The sequence below is a fragment of the Bufo gargarizans genome, chromosome 2 (assembly GCF_014858855.1).
Source record: "Bufo gargarizans isolate SCDJY-AF-19 chromosome 2, ASM1485885v1, whole genome shotgun sequence".
Lineage (NCBI taxonomy): Eukaryota > Metazoa > Chordata > Amphibia > Anura > Bufonidae > Bufo > Bufo gargarizans.
In genome coordinates, this window is record NC_058081.1 from 615,447,367 (window position 1) to 615,469,316 (window position 21,950).

A 21,950-nucleotide genomic window follows, 5' to 3' on the forward strand; every position below is an offset into this window, starting at 1 on the left:
TGCACTTCATGGAAATGAATCAATTGGTCCTAAAATGGAGGCTGAAAATAAAAAAAATTATACTTACTTCATACACTTGCTCACGGAGAGTCCGTTTGCTCCAGTCTTGATTGAAGAAAACCCACCAAAGGACCTGCGGCAAGCGTGATGACCTCACCATGTGATCGCGCTGGGCGTGCAGTGCCTTCATCAGTGACTATGTCACTGCACACGCCCAACGTGATCATTTGGTGATGTCATCACGCTCCCCGCAGGTCCTTTGGCTGTTTTTCTTCAATCAGGACAGGAGTGAATGGTGTCTCCACGAGTAAGTGGATGAGGTGAGTATTATCATTTTTTATAACCCCTGAAAGGCTTAATGTGAGTCACAGATACAGCGATCAGCATTGAATGCGACATCTGAGCAGTTAAATGACAGGGGAGGAGAGATCGCTGTTCCCCGTCATTGCGCCTGCTCCATACAATGGAAAGTGATTTGTGTCAAAGTAATTCGTAACAAATCTAATTTCTTGCCCAAAATCTGGCGAAGCAGCCAAACCAATAAACTTTGCTCCTCTCCATCCTCCAGAATTCAGTAAGCAGACATTTTAATTCACCCACGGCTGAGACAGTTTACATGAACCTCATAAGGCTTCACCATTTGATGGTCAGAAAATGACTTTTGGTGAGGAAGTTACAGTTATAGAAGTCACAGATCTCTACTGGCTTGGTCGTTGGCATAGCGGACCATAAATAACCTACTATAATACAAACTGTTTAGCAAGAAAAAAATCTTGCAAAAAAGTGCCCACGTCTTATAGTCCGCAGTCACTGTATTTATCTACTGGCCCAATGTTTTATTCATCAGCAGGGCCCCTCAGCACTATATCAGCACTTGAAGGGCTTGCAGAAGGCTGATAGTCTACGTTTTAAAACAAGACCAAAATCACACAATTATCTCCACTACATCTGGAGATATAGCTGTTAGCAGGTGAAAGTCAAATAAGGTTTCCATTGCTTTCAAAATTATATTTCTAGCTATATCTCCTGATGTAGTGGACATAATACTGTAATTCTGATCTTGTTTTAAAGCTTCGACTGTTAGCGTTCAAACAGAACAATGTCTATAGCTGTTCCTAATCTGGAGATATGAGTGGTTAAAGCAGCACTCCCCCTTCGGCTGTTTGTGACCTAAGCCAGCTGGAAAGGGATTAATGTGATCCTCCCCTGATAATTTTTTCTCATATTCTAGGCACTTATGGGGTATACACTGAGTGGCTCTTTATTCTCATTCTTTTTATTTATTTTTTATCTTTCTTCTTTTTTACTTTTACAAGCACAATTTAAAATGTATTTTATTTATATTAATGATACCACCCACCCTTGAAATGTTTTCACCACCCTGACTGGGTTCAATCACCCTTGAACTGTGGCACCATTGTGTTTGTATGTATGAGTGTATATATATATAATCTGTGCATATTTTTATAACTGACGTGTAATGCCTGATGAAGGAACCCTCCACTTTATAAAACGACCAAGGAAGGTTGAATACATAGAAAATATATATATTTTTTACTTTTCTCTTGTTAAAACTTGGGTTGCGTGTTATAGTCTAAAAAATTCTTTGCACAGGATGAGTCAAAAGTTAGAAACTACCTATTTATATATACAGTACATTTTTCAGGTTAGATTGATCTCATCTGAACCTACTGTGGTTTTGCATCATCCTGCTATGATAAAAAAAAATTGGGGTGGGAAGGTCCTAAAACAAGTCTGTTTAGCACAGAGAGACAGTTTCTTATACATCACACACGTGTTTTAGCTTCATATTAGAATAAGAATAACTGGGCACTCTCAGGATATCTGGACCAGTTGAATTTTATTAGCATATAATATCATCAAGTAACAATAGTAGTATATACTGGCGGAAAATATAAAAACTAGCTATATAGACTATATCATACACAACATGCAGTATAACCATATGAAACAACTGGAAAATAGCAATCTAAAATATAATAAAATTCGAGGAATAAAATTGAATAATAGATATTATAATGTTCGTATGAATATTCAGCCGGAATGGAAAAGTCACGTAGCTAATGGTAGCGATAAAACAATGTCCTCTGATATTAACAGGGGTATCCGAAGATTCTACAGTCCTGATATGCAATCAAATGCGCAAACTTAAGCGGCGTCCCGCTTATATCATCCATCAGCGGCGTCCCACTGGGCTGTCAATCTTAAATATTTTGAATAGCTGGATAAAATCACTGGATAAAATGGAACGGTCTTACCGTCTCCCTTGATCAGTCGACGAAGGTAATAATATGGTCCTTTGAGTATGTAGACCGATAGTTCGTCCTAAATTCGCACCCTTGGCAATTGTTTGGCACGTGTATTCAGGCCTTCCCCATGGACTCAGGCCTTACAGTTTATATTCCGAATAAACCATTCGTGTGACAAACGATTACTTCTTTGCGACAATCCAGTCAGTTCTCCAGCTTCCCAAGTGGTCCACAATTTGGGGTCCTGTCTAGGCTAGACACGCTTCGGGGTATCGCATTACCCCTTCCTCAGAAGGCCTGAATACATGTGCCAAACAATTGCCAAGTGTGCGAATTTATGACAAACTATCGTTCTACATACTCAAAGGACCATATTATTACCTTCGTCGACTGATCAAGGGAGACGGTAAGACCGTTCGATTTTATTCAGCTATTTAAAATATTTAAGATTGACAGTCCAGTGGGACGCCGCTGGTGGATGCTATAAGCGGGACGCCGCTTACGTTTGGGCATTTGATTGCATATCGAGACTGTAGAATCTTTGGATACCCCTGTTAATATATATCGAATGGGACAATATCAGAGGGCATTGTTTTATCGCTACCATTAGCTACGTGACTTTCCCATCTGAATATTCGGCTGAATATTCATACGAACAGTTTAATATTGATTATTCCATTTTATTCCTCGAATTTTATTATATTTTAGATTGCTATTTTCCAGTTGTTTCATATGGTTATACTGCATGTTGTGTATGATATAGTCTATATAGCTAGTTTTTATATTTTCCGCCAGTACATACTACTATTGTTACTTGATGATATTATATGCTAATAAAATTCAACTGGTCCAGATATCCTAAGAGTGCCCAGTTATTCTTATTCTAATATACTCCTTTTGGAGTGGACTGGGTGAGTCCACTCGACTGAGTGCACCTCTTGGGGTAATTGTTACTCCTGTGTGTTACATTTAATTTTCTTTTTTCGTGTTTTAGCTTCATGCGTTCAAATGGTGGTCACCCAAATGGGAAGAGAAGTTATTTGTAACCAAACTGAAGTAATTATCTTAAAGAATGTACTATGGAGGTAACTGTATGAAAAGGAATAGATTCAGCTATGTTATTTAACAATATGAAAAAAGTGGACACAGGCTGATCAGAGGTTCTCTGCTTTGGACAGTCTCTTTTTGTTACGTCCTCTAAAAATAAGCTGATGCACACTGAACTCCACACTGAACTTCTTTGTAGCTGATCATCATGCTGGTTAATAGATGGAGATTCTGACATAACATTGGGGCCCTGAGACCAAGCAATGGACAGCCAATTAGCAGTTACTAATATAGCGTTATATTAGTGCGTTTAGAGTATAATGTCAGTGTGTACAGTTATAAGAGCAGAGCTTACAGTGGAATAATTTGCCTGGGCCTCATCCATTGTTTCCAGTGAGGTCGTCGGCACCTCCGTTCACTGAGGTGGTTTTTGACAAAAGAAGAAAATATTTCCCCTCCTGTATACATTTATTGCTTTTTTTTTTTCTTTAATACAATTTGCCTGGCACTAAATGTCAGCTAGATTCCAGCTTTCTGCAGCTGCATTTCCATTATGGGATCCACGCTTGCTACAATAAAATCTAATCAGTTTACGCACCAGAACCTTTTTGTGGTGTTCTGATTTATATATGCATTGTGCAGAAAACAGGATCTGATTTATGGTTACAATATCTTATATTTACAGATACAAGGCCCCATATCTGAATGCTGAGTGAATAAAGAACCGGTAAAAGCTGTTCCATGCACCCACTGATACTATGACTCTGCCCAGAAAACAAGTTATTAAAGGGGAATTACCATCTCCTCATGCAATATCACTAATATGAGCCATATCATTTGATCTTTGAGGATGGGGTGACAAATGGTTCCTCCACCAATCCAGAGAACAAAGGGACTGAGATCCCTTCAGTATTTCTCCTAATGTACCTAATGCAATGAATGATACCTGTAACAATGCTGCTAAAATGCATCAGTCCAAACTGTTCACCTCACAGAGGACTGTCCCGAGTGGACACTGTAACAAACCCTATGCAGTGAGACGTATTACACGTGTTTTAGCCTCCTGATGTCTAGATCTGCCCCAGATTTATCACAGAGGCTCCGACTGGATGGCAAATCTGATGGAGGGGTAGACACTTTTTTCTAACTTTATAGCAATTATTGCTTGGATTACTTTAAGACAGAATTCCAGAAGAATAGATGTACCCTCTGAAATATTGTTCCCAATAACAGACTTTAAATTGACAGAAATATAAATATAAATTATCTTGTTATTTTGTAGATCAATTATATTAAAGAAATCCTAAATTAATCCTCAAGATCAGTGGTGGCGAACCTATGGCATGGGGGGCCAGAGGCGGCACTCAGAGCCCTCTCTGTGAGCACCCACACCTTGGAAAAAGTCTAAGGCATACCAATATGCCTTAGACTTTTTCTGCCATTCATCATCGCATGACGCACTAGGAACAGCACAGGCAGCACATTGGATGTAGGCAGGCTATTATAGCTAAATGATAAAGTACATGGAAGATATACTATATTGGACTGTAGTGTTCAGGGTAAATTGCCGTGTTGGCACTTTGCGATAAATAAGTGGGTTTTGGGTTGCCGTTTGGGCACTCAGTCTCTAAAAGGTTCACCATCACTGCTCTAGATGGTCCTGTATTGTGACTTAAAAGGGTTCTCTTGGAATGATTTAACATGACTGCCAGCAACCTGTCCTGGAAACTGAGAAGGATTGGTTGCCTCTACTTGCCTCGGGGTGTGGAGACAGGGCCTCACTACACACTATGCTCTGGTACTTGCATATTCTACATATTGGTGAGTTTTCCTGCCAGGCTGCTCAGCCATGATGTCATATCATAGGTAGGACACACATCATCATTACCATCTATTGTAGAGAAGTGCAGTATGTGGTCAGGCCCTGCCCCCTCGCCCGCTAGGTAGCTCTGTAAGTGGATGCAACCAGTCCTGCATACATATTAGAACAGCTTGCTGGCGGCCATGTAAAATCATTCTTGGAGAACCCATTTAAATATTTATTGATTTGATAAATATTACAGGTGTTTTCCAAGGCTTAAATATTGATGACCTATTCTCTAGATAGGTTCACTGATATTTGATTGGTGGGGTATGACACCCAGGACCCCTGCCGATCAAATTTTCGAGAAGGCAGCAGCACCCAAAGTAGTACCGTGGCCTTCTCTCAGCTTTTCCTAGGTCAGTGACGACACGTTCATAGGTCACATGGCCTAGGAGCAGCTCAGCCTCATAGAAGTGAATGAGGCTGAGCGCTATACCAAGGACACCCGCTATGCAATGTACGACACTGTGCTTGGTGAACAAAGAAAAGACCGTGGCGTTCACAGGAGCGCTGATGCCATCTCAAACGGCTGATCGGCAGGGGTCCCGGGTGTCGGACCCCCACCAATCAGATACTGATGACCTATCCAGAGGATAGGAAATCTTGGAAAACACTTTTAGTCTTCAGTTATGCTGAATTTTAGTTAATTTATCTGATATTGTTTTACTGTAAACCTTTTTCTGTTCCTCTAATTACAAGCACTGTAACTGTCTGCACGGATTTTCCTCTCCAGAATATGTTATCAGATACTCTACAATCTCCTAATTTCAACTGCATCACAAGCAATACTCTCTTATCAGGCAACGGTGCCATTTATTCCCCCCACCCATGTGCTGACTTAAAGGGGTATTTCCATCTCAGACAATGGGGGCATAATGCTAGGACATGCCCCCATTGTCTGATAGATGCGGGTCCCGCACCTACACCGAGAGCAGAGCCCTGAAAGTGGTGGAGGGCACACTGCGGTGGCTCGGCTATTTTTGGCGGCTCTATAGAAATCAATGTGAGCAGTGGTCGCGCAAGTGCGGTGCGCTCCCATTCACTTCCATGGAGAGAGCGCTTGGTGGTGGCCAGACCCAGGGAAACCTGGGGTCCTCCAGCCACCACCTTCACATAATCCGGACCCGCATCTATTAGACAATGGGGATATATCCTAGCAATATGCCACCATTGTCTCAGATGGGGATGCCCTTTTAACTGTGCCCACTACAATGGAGCTGGCCTTTTGCTAGCTAGGGCTCTATGTAGCATATATTTGCCAATGGCCATGCATCGACTGTAAACATGGACTGCAGTAACAAGGTTCTCTATTGCACAGCGACACCCTATAGTAATAACTAGTACGTCTTAACTATTTCCTACCAGTTTAACAATATTACTTTATTATATAGGAAAACATATATATTGACATGTATTATTTTATATGCTATATACTCTTATACATTAGTTAATCCGGGCCAGAATATATTAGTTGCAGAGCTTGATTGTACACTGATTCCGTTTTATTTACGCAAAGCTGGCTCTCCACTTTATAGTAAATGTCGGTAGTGACGTTTATTTAATATAAACTGGAGTAAAATTCTGTATTTTATCATATCGAGTTTTATAATATACAGTATGCTAATAGCAGTTCGTTTTTAATACAGAATGAACATACAGATACGAGATAACATTTCATCAGCCTACAGAGAAGAGGAGATCATATGCCCCTAAGTCCCCTAAGTCTCTGTAGGACACTCTCAGAAGCAGCAGCAGTATACAGTATAGCTGTGAACTGTACAGTATAGTGAATCCAGCACTGGGATGAGACGGAAAACTTGCTAGAATCAGCGGAAATGTTTCTTTGTGTGCCTCTTTCTCTCTCCAGCAGCTGATCCCTCAACCTGATCCATCAATGAGCTGAGCTGTATTGTCTCTCAAGACAGATTTTAGCTGAGAACTGAGGGTGACTGATCAGTTTAGGAGGTAGAGGTGGCTCAGAAGTGAAGAAAGAGGCATATTCCTGCAATACAATATACAAGGTTTCTTATATTCACTTGTACTATTGATTTGTGCAAAGTTTTGTTGAATGTACAGTGGCCATTTAACTCTATGTCTATGCATTTATTTGGTTTCAGATAAACTGAGCTCTAAACCCCATAAAGATATTTTACATTGATCGGCACAGAACGTTTGATCTAAATTATACAATCTGATGTTAAAAGGTGGATAGTCTCTTTAAGGCTTTACTACTGACACGTTGTTGCTTGTGTAGTCTCCTTACAGAGACATTTCTTTGAGCAATAACCTTCTTCCCTATTTCACAGTGTCTGTGTCACGATCAGTGTGGGGGGAAACTCCACACTGAACAGAGGAGGGAAGGGGAACAGTAAATGGGCCTGGAAACTAGGGCAGAAACAGGTCACCTCCTAGACAACCCTAATCCGGGCCCTAACTATCTATCAATATGAATAGACCTTGAAGGTAGGAATATTCATATGCAGGATACCTAGGCCTTTATATCCCTATAAGGCCCTGGAAAAGGTTAGGACCAGAGACAACCCATTCCTCCCCAGATGGACGAATGGAAGTCTATGTCTCAGGCCCAGATACAAACAACAGGGACTATAACAAACACAAACAAACGTGACACTTAACTTCTGTAAAGACGGACGAGCAAGAACACCAGAGACAAACTCACACCAGCTCAGCCAAACCCAAATGAAGCTATCAACCGCATAGACAGAAAGATAGGGTCAGACTATAAAGGGTAGAAGTGATGATCACTAAGCAACAGCTGAGAAAAGGGAAGTGGTCATTAACCCTATCAACACTGAATCAAGAGAAATCAAGGAGGCTGTTGGATTCCTCCACGCTCAGCCAATCTCCTTGATTTCCTGACATCAGTCACCCGAGGGACCGTGACAGTCTGGTCACCAAATCTATCGAAGAGTAGTTTGGAATTTGTATGCACAGAGATAACAGTTGTAGAAATATGATAACAGAGTCATCTCACTCCAGAGACACATCTTCTTCACATATGACAGCCTTTGCCACGTGCCAAATAGACCCGGCCATGTAACTGGCGGCTTTACAGTGGCATCAACATGGAGCCTGTGTCTTTGCCTTCCTATATAATTGGTCTCACAGCTTCCAGTTCAATATATTTGATAGCCATGAATCTATGCTAGGCGGCTATGCCTTGTAAGGAAGCAGCATCTTGGGTTATTAGCCTCACAAGTGAGTCACTCCCGTCCCTGTAGTATGCAAAAGAATCAATGAAACCCAATGTATTCACTCAACTCACAACACAGCAGAGCAAGTCAGGAGAGGGCTGTCTGCAAAATGCAGGATGACAGAGCAGCTCTAATGAGCTCCGCCACCGTGCACAAGTTCATGGCTGCAAATTAGTTTCAGTCTTGTTCATAGAGCCATTTCTGGGAGACATGTGCATTACACTGGGCGTATACTTGCCATGCATCACACAGAGCAGATCCTTCTTAGAGTAGCGAAAAAAGAGGGAGGGCTCATAGCAATGTCAAAATGCCCCCTCTGATGCAGGCACTGGTCATCCACGCCTTTAGCATCCTCCTAACCTCTCTCCCATAGATACCAAGAGAGAGGGCATGTGGCAGCTGCCATTTTTACATTAGAAGGCTGGCATCAGAGGATGCAAATATTCTAGTACATGACAGAAAGCTTACTTATTCATGCCCAATACAGTCCATCCACAGAGCTCACCATAGATTCCATAACGAACTGTCTCCCGATGTGACGGTTCATCCACCAATGAAACAACTGGGGGGGGGGTCTAATCCAATCCATATGTCTGATGTAATTCTAAGAGTTGCCAAGACATCAAGATCCAACTAAAAATACAGGCCAGGTTTACGTGGGTAAAGAGGCAGGGTGGAGTTATGGCTTAAATAGGTGTTACTTGGCATCAATCAACTCTTCATACTTTGTGATTTAAAGCACTTTCAAAAACTTTTTTCCTGTCATTTTTAAAATTAATGCATTTTACTTTACGCTATATAGTATGTGTTGTGCTATACAGTAAGCATTTACGCAATATACTGTATTGCCCGCCCACAGTATAATGCCCCCTTATGTGCACCCACATAGTATACTACGGGATGAATGATGTCATTCCACATCTTTGTGTCCTGGAGGGGATGCGGATAAATCTGACTGGAAAGGGGACAGAAGATGTGGCGCCTACATGTCACGGCCACCTGAGCCCTGTGGAGACTGAACTGGCAAAGGAGGAGGAGGAGGACTGGAAGGAAGACATAAATGCACAGGAATTCTACACAGACTTAGGTGGTTTATCTGCCCAAGCGACAGAAGAGGAGCAGAAGTAGCTAGAGGCCAACGAAGAAGACAAAGCAGATAACCCCAACAGACCGTGGCAGTATGAAGTGGAGATGGAGGCAGGGAGTCCCTCCAAATCCCTTGCGCAAATGGCCAGATGCATGCTGAGTTGCTTGCGTAGTGACAGCCGCATTATCACCATTCAGGAGTGTGATGACTAACTACTAGCTCGCCACAATGTTAGGCCCTTGCTACTGGTCCAAAATGGGGGCCTTTCTTACACCTTCTGAGAGGGATGAAAAACTCAACTACTATACTTTGTAGTTGTTTGGTAGCTGCCTACACGCGCCCACATGCTGCTGCCACTATTCTGATGCTGTCACCCATCTCATGCCACACGCCTGCTGCCTTTACTGCCATATGCAGCTACTGTGATCTGCCACCCTCTTTTACTGTTAATACCACTGCTGTTGCCCCCCCCCCCCCCCCCCCAATCAGGGCCACTATTGTCACTCTTCATGCGGTTGTCAGCCTCACCAGTCTGTTCCAGGGTCTCTATTGTGACTCTTCATGCTGTTGACACCCTCCCCAGTCTGTTACAGGACCACTAGTGCCCCTGTTTGGCCGTGTTAACACCACCGTTTAGGGCTGCAGTAAACGATTATTTTAGAAATCAAGTATTCTATCGATAATTTTTTACGATTAATCGAGTATTCTAATAAAAAAAATGAATTAATAGACTGTTTTCCTTTATAAACACTCATCAGACCCCTTGCCATCTGTCCCCAACACCTTTCGTTCCTCCCAGTGCCATCAGCTCCATTCCCCCAGTGCCTTCAGCTCTCCCCCACCCCAGTGCCATCAGTTCGACTCCCCCAGTGCCTTTAGCTCTCCTCCACCCCAGTGCCTTCAGCTCTCCCCCACCCCAGAGCCATCAGCTCTCCCCCACCCCAGAGCCATCAGTTCTCGCCCACCCCAGAGCCATCAGCTCTCCCGCACCCCAGAGCCATAAGCTCTTCCCCATCCCAGAGCCATAAGCTCTCCCGTCTAGAGCAAGCAGCTCCCCCCCTTGTGCCAGAAGCTCTCCCCCCTTGTGCCAGCAGCTTTACCCCCTTGCGCCAGCAGCTCTAACCCTTGTGCCACCAGCTCCCCCACCTTGTGCCAGCAGCCCTCCCCCTTGTGCCAGCAGCTCCCCCCACCTTGTGCCAGCAGTTCTCCCCCTTGTGCCAGCAGCTCTCCTCCTTGTGAAATCATCTCCCCTCCGCTACTCCTGACACCCGGAGTGCACAGCGTCATTGGTTGCTATGTCGCTGTGTACTCCAGGAGTCCGGCCTTAGTCGCACCAACTTACCTTTCCAGCAGGGGTGCCGCCGACACTCTGCGTCTGACCTCACACAGCGCGTCAGGTCACGGCGTGCGTACGTCAGGAGTTCAGTGCAGCGGGACCATGGATGTGCTGTGGAGTGTCAGGAGGCCCCCTGCTGGAAAGGTGAGTATTGCGGGCCAGCGGGAGACCATGGAGCAGGAGTAATAGCAAGCACTTCACTCCTGCTCCGTGGTCACGTGACAAAAAACAAATCTTCGATGCAAAAATTTGCATTGAGGATTTTTTGTGTCGAATTACTCAATTCAATCGAGTAATCGTTTCAACCCTAACTCTTATGGCTCTATGTTGTACTGTTTATTTATGATCTTAACTAGAAGTTATGAATTAATTACTAGCAGTCTGCAGTAAGGGTACAGAGGGGTGGTAACCAGTTGGGGGGGTGTACCTGCACAGATTCACTCTATCCAATCAATGCTTCCATTTTCAGACTGTGCAGGTCACACCCTCAACTTGTTACCAACACTCTGTACCCTTACTGCAGACTGCTAGCAATTCATTCATAACGTCTAGTAGAAATAATAAAGGAATGGCACAACATCTATAAAAATAGATGTTCTGGAATTTTTATTACATGGGGAATCCATGAAGCTATTAAAACGAGCATTTCAGGAGTGGTGAAAGATCCTTTTTAACACTGCATTCACTTTCATGGAAATTCAGAGCACTGTGAAAGAACTGGAAGCTGCAAAAGTGAAAAGAAAGTGTTGGTGACCTAGATTACAAGTTACTGCTACAGTATACAGAAAAGAGGAAAGACCCCAGGGGTGCGAAAAGTGAGAGGGGGCAGTGCCCACCCAGTGTATCCACAGATAGCACCCCAGAGAAATGACTCGGCACAAGCTCCCGAGTATAATGGCAGAACAATAAGAGAAGAAAGGAGCCCACAGTGCCAAAAGGTAAATGGTGTAAATGTAGAATTTTATTATAATATAGCAAAACACAATTAAAATTACAATTACATGCATGTGATGCCGGAGGACAGGGAACAAAAAAGGAACAGGGAAGGAGAAAACGGCGCCACCCTGGGAGGAGCACACTGGTCAAAGATTTTGTAAATGTATAGGGTCTGCAGGGATGTATATGGTGTAATAACCTACCCTCAGATCACATATATAAAAAGAATTGAATGGTGAGTCACAAGTAAACTGCAGAGAACCACTTATAAACATGAAAGAAATATGGGTGTAAAACTGAAAAGGACAGTAAACATCCAGATGATAGAATGGAAAACAGTTAACATGCAGAGGAGACTCACCTAAAGAAGAACAAAGAGAGTGACAACCAGCTTTCATAGAACCATGAAATATAAATCTTTCGAGCTATGGCACTATTTAGGAGTGAGGAGGGGGATTTATCTTGGTAGATTTAGTATTCTGCAGTCTATTACAGTTACTAGCACGTATTATTTAGCAGTTCCTACTACAGTTCCATAATATAATTTATATATATTCTACTCATTTATATAGCACCAATATATTCTGCAGCAATTTACACTCAATATTATTATTGTTACCCTGCTTTTCCATGACCCTGAATAACAAATCTGCCTAGCTGTGCTACAGTATGGAGGATCTGTCACTGGGATTCTTACTCAGCGTTTCCAGGCTCCTGGATAGCCTATCCAGCTAGTTATTCTACAATACTCCGGATTTAACAATTCATAAACCGGCTCATCAGAGATGTACTGGAGGCCACACTTGGTTCATATACTCTGTATACAATTCAAGACAACCATAAGAATATACTAATATATGTAGTTTGATATCCAGCATATCATCACATGCTACTGAACTTTCCAAAGCTGCTGAAAGGCAAATCTGCACAATTATGCAGTGAAGGGAGAAATGATCATGCCATAACTAGGCAGATTAGCTATTCAGCTGTACATAAAATAACTGGTACTACTGTATGTATATACTACAGCTGGTACCATGCATACAATACAGCTTTTACTATGGTTAGCACCATTACCAAACCTATTTTGTACTGTTAGTAACTAGGACATTCCTTCTACCAAATAGGGCACGCTCACCGTGGAAACAAAAATTATCCAGACTAAACCCAGCCCCCTCCTGCTAAACTTTCTGGCTCATGTGCACCACCATCAGACAAGGGAGAAGACATGGCTGCAGCCTGAGAGAACAATTAACTGCTTTTCTATTGCATTTTTCATGGTCTGCAATTGTATATGTGACAAGTTTTTTTGGTTCTGTTTTTATTCTGGGTTTAGTGGCCCTTTAAGATGCTGATTGATGATGATGATGATTACTCTTCCTGAAGACATGAAATTCTCATTCACACCTTGTGATTGTCCTCCCTGTTTTCCAATCCTCCTTAACTACATCTTGACTGCCATGTTAGTAATGTATGTAAATTCATTCAGAACCATCTGATTTCCCACACTTGAGATCCCTTTACACCACCTCACCCTTTCACGCTTTTCTTCTGACAGTTCCAGGCTACAAGATGTTTTCTGAGTCAGAACTGACTGAAAATTTTGCAAGTTGTGATTATCAAACCAGAAGCTGATATTTGGATCTACAAAGCTTCAATATATTGTAGTTGGACAATATGATATTGCCATTTGTCATGTTTTGAAGGGAAAGGCTCCAAGCATACACCTAGGCCTCAAAAATGGCTCTCAGAATGGCTGCTGATGTAATTAGCTGACCGAGTATTGTCTAGGCTGGATACAACTGTATCTACTTCTCACCTGATAGTAATGCTAGATATGTACTATGTAAGGGTATTCTCATTCATGGAAAGTAAGAGATCTTTAAAATGGTGTTGAATTAAAACCAAAGTCCCAGATTTACTAATCCTATAGCTTAGTTTAGACAGGCTGTCTAGACCAGCAGCAGATTTATCGCAGGGCTCAGGCTGGGTGATAAATGTGCTGCAGGGATAGACGCTTTTCACGGACTAAGAGGGCACCGCCTTTCCCCACACAGTTTCTGCAAAGCTCCGCCCCTATCAAGCATAGAATAAAGTGTAGAAACCCTAGAGGCACCATAATGTTCCACTTTTTTAGAAAGATTTTTGGCGCAGGCACATTCATAAATCTGGTGTATTAGAAAAGCACCAAACTTTTGGTTTATAAAGCAATTAAGCTTTACTTACATAAACACGGACAATCCCTTTAAGGAAAAAAAAAGTATAGCGATATCCATGTTGGTTCCTGTGATTAATAAAGGCCACAACTAATGTCAACTGCAGTAAAGATGGCAGATAGAGGAAACAATCGAAACCTTTACAAATACAAATCTGAGTCCAGTCATACAGTCAACACGGTGCAATGATCCCGATCCCTCCCCCGCTGCCAATGTCACATGTTGGGAATCTACGACTCGACAGAACCACAATAATGCCACCTGTCACTTCAGTCAGATGGCAGCTTTGTGTTCCCTGTAAATCAAATCATTCCTGCGCCGCATGCTGATAAATCAGAATCGCACTAATTCAATTTCCCCAGTGAGCATACGATAATGGACGGCCTACCGCTTTTATTAGTATTTTTTCATTTTATTCACAGACACTAAAAGCCGCGAGTTCCTGATTTCAATTACACCTCACGTTCAGCTCGACGTTCAGGTTTCTAAATCTTTCAGAGCAGTAATGTGAGCCTGGTGCAGCCTCGTGTCTCATACTGTAGCAGCGCCAGCCACTCAGGAGGACGGTAAAAAATAGTGAGCGCCGTCCTGAAAATGTGACTGCTGCAGATTAAGAGATCTTATCACCCACTGCTGAGAGGAATTAGCAGACCCTCCATGCCCAGCAAAGCACTCTTTGAAGACTCATATATGGTTCACTGTATGGGGAATGATATGCAAGCTGAAGGACTGGAAAATAGCAGGTTAAATGTTATTTCTTTTTCAAATAGCATGTATGTATAGCTTTAAAGGGAGTCTGCAACCAGGATATTCACTGCCACACCAGCCACAATGCCATGTAGGGCTAGCTCAGCTGAATGTAATGATACCTATCACTTAGTGATCCATTACTTTGAATCCAAATGCAAATGAGCAGTTAAGTGCACTGAGGGCGACCCAAGCCTCTCTGTGCACCCATGCTCCTTCCACTTCTTCTTCTTGATTGATAGGGTTAGGTTCCTGCATGGTCATCTTGTCTGGCTCCGTCATGAAGGAGAAGGTCTGGCATAGGAAGCAGGAGCAAAGATACACAGGGTGGCCTGGGCCCACCCACAGTGCACTTACCTGCTCGCTTGCATATGTATTAAAAATACTTTTTTGCCACAATCAAGGAACAGTTCACTGAGTGAAAGGCATCATTATATTCAGATGAGCTAGCATTGTCCTATTCTTAAAGTGAGTTTCCTAGTGACAGACTCTGTAATAATTGTGGCGCATTTCAGGCCGTTCATGTGCCAGAACTTAAATCAACTAGCCAGGACCTGGAGTAGATTTCAAGTGTAATGTGGGTCAGTTTTCTAGCGCACATATTGTTACATGTTGTCATTTCACAAAGATCTTACCCATGCCAAAGTGGCAAGAGTGGCAGAAAGGGGGAAAAGTGTCATATTTTAGTTGAAAACAGGACATTTGCGAAATTTGTGACTTTTCTGTGCCAGTCTGGAATACAAGCATAAAGAGGACCTTTCACCACTCCCGACTTGTCTGTTTTCCTACTTGCTTTCCCCATGTAATAACAGTACTGGAACATCTATTCCTATGACTCTCTGATGTGTCATTCCTTTATTATTACTGCTGGAAGTTACTAGCAGATTGCGATTACTTGGGGCGTGTAAGTAGCTGCTAATACAGACACGTCAGGAGAGGTGACAGGTCCTCTTTAATAAATGATTTAATGAGGTATAAGGTCTTTTACATTTTGATTCGCTTGCTTGGGTAAAAACTGACATCTTTTTCTTTCACGCCAATGCTTTTAAGTAGCTGGCAACCAGTCTACCTCTAATAGTTCTAGTATGTCTACATACGATTCTAGGTTTATCTGATATATATGGATCAACACTCACTTTTTGATGGTAATGAATCTTCACTTTATTGCCCTAAGCAGAATAAAGGCAGATGTGACGCATTTCGGCTAAACAGCCTTTTTCAAACAAACATGAATGCGTCACATCTGCCTCTATTCTGCTTAGGGCAATAAAGTGAACATTTATTAGCATCAAAAAGTGAGTGCTCATCCCCTTCTTCTCCTGCAACCCAGGATATGAGCACCACTTTCTTCCAGAGTGCCGACTGATTAATTCTACCTCTGGTGTATTTGGACCTCATTTCTGATAATTTTTTAATATATGCCAATACCCATCTGGTACACTGATGGCACATCGCTCGGCTATTTTTGAAACTTTCATAGCAGTGACCGAAGAGCATGTCAGACATGTGTGGCGCACTCTCCTTCACTTCAAGGCTCCCAATCAGGAGAAAGGAGCAAGTCTCCTAGGCGAGACCCGCACCTATCTGACGTAGATGGCATATCCCAGCAATATGCCATCAATGACCCAAATGGGAATACCCTTTTAAGGTCCTTTTACATAGACCAATAATCAGGCCAGTTATCGGGGATGAGTGTAGAATGTCTGGAGTGCTCTGCAATAAATGGGGACAACTCTATTTCTTTATTACTACTCTTTTTTCTATTTTTCTTTTTGTTCTTTTAGCAACAAGAAATTTTGATCAATCCCACGTACCTCCTCTAGTGCCTTTGTACTTGCGACACATAGTTCCTGTTTATAAGCCTTTGATTTAACAATTCCATGTTGTTATAAAACATTTTTGGGAGAGCTTAATACAAGAAAAATGGTTGCTGCCGCTATTATTACGACTACTGCAGGCAACACTTATAAAACACTTTCTTGTAAGAGGGCTACAATTGATATGCAACCCAACCGCCTATCTGTCCACAGATGTATCCGTGAATTGTTGGTAATTGCCACGTTCAGATGATGAAGTGAAGCGCTGTGCTGTCCATTGAGCTTTATGTTAATCTCCATATTGCTATATGTGCATTTTTTAGGTTTTCATTTTGCATACACTGTAAATTTAAAGCAGTTGTGCAAAGTATGAAATGTATCCCCTATATACAGGATAAGGGATAACTAATTGATCGGTGGGGCCTGACTGCCGGGAACCGCACAATCCTAAGAACTCTGGTCCCATGTTCCTGCTCTATTTATTCTCTATGGGACCACCGATGACAGCCGAGTGTGGTGGACCAAACATGCCATTTTCACAGATGATTGGCAGGAGATGCCCGGGATTTTTTTTTTACAGCCTAGCAGTGCAAGTGGTAGACAGATAACACATGGAAGGAAAAAAACAGACACACAGACCAACAACAGACAATTCATGGACATCTTCATGAATTATACACGGTCTTGTAATGGACGCAGATGTGTGAATACTCTTTAAGTGTGTTGGACCATCCCTTGGATCCAACAAGGCAAGGAATTCTGCCTCTGCACCAAACTTGCCTTCTGTACTGCCCATGTAACTGTCCAAGATGCCTGTGACTGGCTTTCAGACCAGTTTTCAGCTCGAAATATTTGTGGGTTTGCCATACCCATTGCAGAGGGGAATTTGCTAGTGGTTGCAGACTGCTGCCCAATATATCCTGTATGGGTGAACAAGCCAGACACCAAGTATGAGTCAAGTGTGACTAGCTAAACTGCCCACCTGTGAACCGTTGAGTAAGGTAAAGCTGAGTGATACTGTATCCTGAGCTATGTCCTACTACTGTGTGCCAGAGTGTGCAAAGCCAGTGACAGACCAAGTCCTATTAAGTGGAGTGAGGAGAGAGAGTTACTAGAGACTGCTGCCTGTAAGTGTAACCGCCATGCACAGAGCCTCTGCCCAGAAGTGTAATCAACAAGCATAGTGCCTCTGCCAAGAAGTGTATGCACCAGTGTTATGGCTTGTACATATTGTTGTGGGTGACCATTAAGACTGTTATATCTGTGAAATGGAGACTGTAACTACGGTATCATGTTAGTTGGCTCAATACTGACTAAACACCTGCTCCTGTTAGACTTGCTGACTCAGAGTCTGACATTATTCCATCCTCGCGTGGAGCCTCAAGACCACAAAGACCAATACAACCCATAAGGGATGACTCCCTTAGGACTCATTCACGCAGCAGTGAAAAAAAACGTAGTTACAAATGGATAACCTGTGAGGTTTTTATGGCCATTTAGCTTCAGTGTGTGCATCTATTTTGTGGCCATTTACCCAACAGCCATTTTGCATCCATTTTTATCAGCCACTAGCAACAGATGCATTTCTTAGGATTTTTTATTTTTTATATAATAGCCCAATAGTGCACACAATGTCTCTGGTCATAAATGAATGGGGTTGTGCAGTGGAGTAATACTGATGACCTATCCTCAGGCTAGGTGATCAATATCTACAGCTACATCTGTTGTGTTACATTTGCACATCCTAAATATCTGTGACATTCAGCGCAATTGTTTGTCCACTGCTGACAGCGAAATTACCTGCGCTACATCTCCTGTATAACGTTTGCGCATCCTAAATATCTGTGACATTCAGTCTAATTTATTTGCGCATACAGGTGAAACACAAAAAATTTGAATATCATGCTCATCCACGATACCTAGCTTCATGCCCCAGTTTGCAGGGCGGCGCAGGACACAACTCTCAAAGTAGCAAATAATGCTTCCAGTCGGTAAAGCACCACCCTGTCTTCCACAAAGTCCAGTCTCAGTAGCCATGAGTCTGGTCAACAGAATCCTCACCCTGATCCTCCTTCCTCCCACCATGGAGAGTCTTGCCAAACAAGTGATCCCACACTCAGATATTCCGAGGATCTCTTTTCATCGCCATTCCTTGATTTGGGCCTTTTGCCAAGCCTGCTTGAAGAGGGACATGAGGAGATCTTGTACTCTGATTCCAAAACTCTTGAGCATCTACAGTCAGAAGAAGATGACGTTGGGGAACGGCAATTAGTGTCTCACGAGGTGGATGATGATGATCATAAGACACAGTTGCCAATAAGTTGACGGCAATTAGTGTCTCAAGAGGTTGATGATGAGGATGAGACACAGTTGTCAATAAGTGAGGTTCTTGTTAGAACAAGTCAGTAGGATGACCAGAGTGAGGAAGTGGAAGAGGAGGTGATGGACGATAAAATCACTGACCCAACCTGGGAAGGTGGCAAGCCGAGCAAAGACAGCAGTACAGAGGGGGAGGGATCCGCAGCACCGCAACAGCTGGAAAAGGCAGTGGGGTGGCAAAAGGGAGAAGGCAGGCCACACCAAAAAGGCCCGCGACTCTTCCCTGGAGCACCCCCTTGTGGCAATCTCCCTTGCCAAGGGGTAGGTGTTCCGCAGTCTGGTGCTTTTTTGAGGAAAGTGTCATTTGCAACCTGTGCCATACCAAAATTAGCAGGGGTGTGAACACTAGCAACCTCACCACCACCAGCATGATCCGCCGAACGCCTGAGTACACAATCATTGTTCCCTCATTACTCAGTCCCGAGCCGCCACAAATTTTTCCGGTTTGCAGTCCCCGTCTTACACCAGCATGTGTCCCGTAACATCACCGGTGCCCTGACCAACGCAGTTATTGGAAAGGTCCACTTAACGACTGACACATGTAAAAGTGCTTTTAGCCAGGGACGCTACATTTCCCTGACGGCACACTGGGTGAATGTTGTGGAGGTCGGGAGCAAGTCGTACCCTGGGATGGCACAGGTGCTACCGACGCCAAGGGGTGCTGGCTCTACTTCCATCAGGATTTCCGCCACCACCTACATTTGTGGCTGCAACCCCCCTTCTCCTCCTCCACTTCCACCTCAGAATTTTCATCTTGCAGCACCAGTCAGCCATCAGTCAGAAGCCGGAAGCAGTGTAGCACTGCAGTGGGGAAACGGCAACATGCCGTGCTGAAACTAATTTGCTTAGGTGACAAACAGCACACCGCCGCAGAGCTGTGGCAGGGTATAAGGGACCAGACTGAGCTGTGGCTCTCGCCACTCAACCTACAACCAGGCATGGTAGTGTCTGATAATGGCCGTAACTTGGTGGCGACTTTGTAGCTCGGCAAGCTCACACACATACCATGTCTAGCCCACGTGTTCAACTTAGTGGTTCAGCAGTTTCTCAAACCCTACCCCAATTTGCCTGAGCTACTGATGAAGGTGTGTTGCGAGTGTGCCCATTTCCGAAAGTCATCTACAGCTGCCGCTGGTCTGGCAACGCTACAGCAATTGCCAGCTCACCGACTGTTGTGCGACATGAGCACGTGCTGGAAATCCACGTTCCAAATGTCGGCCAGGCTTTGTGAGCAGCAGAGTGCAGTAGTGGAATACCAGCTGCAACATGGTTGTCACCTTTCCTGTCAGCTTCCGCTCTTCACAAGCGACGAGAGGGCATGAATGCCTGACCTCTGTGAGGTTTTACGCAACTTTGAGGAATCAACACAGATGGTGAGCGGCGATAACGCTATTATCAGTGTAACCATCCCACTTCTGTGTCTACTCAAAACACTCGCTGCTCACAATTCAGGCGGACGCTTGCATGTGGAAGAGGTGGAAATGGGGGAAGACAGTACACAGGGTGATAGCCAGACCACCCTCAATTCGTCTTCTCAGCACAAATTGGAAGATGATGAGGAGGAGGAGCAGGAGACGGTTGCCTCCGCTACAGAGGGTAGTACCCATAGCAGGTTTATTCCATCTGTTCAGCGTGGATGGGCCGAAAATGAGGAAGAGGATGAAGAGATTGAGAGTCAACCTCCTGATGAGGACAACAAAGTCTTGTCTGTTTGGACTCTGGCACACATGGCTAACTTTATGTTATGTTGCCTTTCCCGTGACCCTCGCGTTTTATGCATTTTGGCCAACACCGATTACTGGTTGTTCACCCTTCTCGACCCCCGCTACAAAGATAACTTCTTATCTCTCATTCCTGTGGTGGAGAGGACGAGCAATTCTGTAATGTACTGATAAACATTAGACTTTCATATATTTTAGATTCATTACACACAACTGAAGTAGTTCAAGCCTTTTATTGTTTTAATATTGATGATTTTCGCATACAGCTCATGAAAACCCAAAATTCATATCTAAAAAAATTAGCATATTTCATCCGACCAATAAAAGAAAAGTGTTTTTAATACAAAAAAAGTCAACCTTCAAATAATTATGTTCAGTTATGCACTCAATACTTGTTCGAGAATCCTTTTGCAGAAATAACTGCTTCAATGCGGCGTGGCATGGAGGCAATCAGCCTGTGGCACTGCTGAGGTGTTATTGAGGCCCAGGACGCTTTGATAGCGGCCTTAAGCTCATCCAGAGTGTTGGGTCTTGCGTCTCTCAACTTTCTCTTCCCAGTATCCCACAGATTCTCTATGGGGTTCAGGTCAGGAGAGTTGGCAGGCCAATTGAGCACAGTAATACCATGGTCAGTAAACCATTTACCAGTGGTTTTGGCATTGTGAGCAGGTGCCAGGTCGTGCTGAAAAATGAAATCTTAATCTCCATAAAGCTTTTCAGCAGATGGAAGCATGAAGTGCTCCAAAATCTCCTGATAGCTAGCTGCATTGACCCTGCCCTTGATAAAACACAGTGGACCAACACCAGCAGCTGACATGGCACCCCAGACCATCACTGACTGTGGGCACTTGACACTGGACTTCAGGCATTTTGGCATTTCCCTCTCCCCAGTCTTCCTCCAGACTCTGGCACCTTGATTTCCGAATGATATGCAAAATTTGCTTTCATCCGAAAAAAGTACTTTGGACCACTGAGCAACAGTCCAGTGCTGCTTCTCTGTAGCCCAGGTCAGCGCTTCTGCCGCTGTTTCTGGTTCAAAAGTGGCTTGACCTGGGGAATGCGGCACCTGTAGCCCATTACCTGCACACGCCTGTACACGGTGGCTCTGGATGTTTCTACTCCAGACTCAGTCCACTGCTTCCGCAGGTCCCCCAAGGTCTGGAATCAGTCCTTCTCCACAATCTTCCTCAGGGTCCGGTCACTATTTTAGAGGGTCACCAGCAGGCTCTTGCTCCTAATGTTTTTGAGAGTCATCAGCAGGCCATCAATCATCATTTTTTAAGGGTGTGTATGATGCCCTCCTTTATGTGTAATA

General features: G+C 43.6%; 1 protein-coding gene and 1 long non-coding RNA gene across 2 annotated transcripts in view; one reads left to right on the top strand and one right to left on the bottom strand.

The window, feature by feature from the left end:
* The window catches only part of DISP3 (dispatched RND transporter family member 3), a 152,661-nt gene that overhangs the window by 94,805 nt on the left and 35,906 nt on the right, over positions 1–21,950 (bottom strand). The gene's annotated exons all lie outside the window — the stretch shown is intronic.
* The window catches only part of LOC122926825, a 35,683-nt gene continuing 28,322 nt past the window's right edge, over positions 14,590–21,950 (top strand). Inside the window, exon 1 of the long non-coding RNA XR_006387724.1 lies at positions 14,590–14,714. This is a non-coding gene — a long non-coding RNA (uncharacterized LOC122926825). The remainder of the gene's footprint in view (positions 14,715–21,950) is intronic.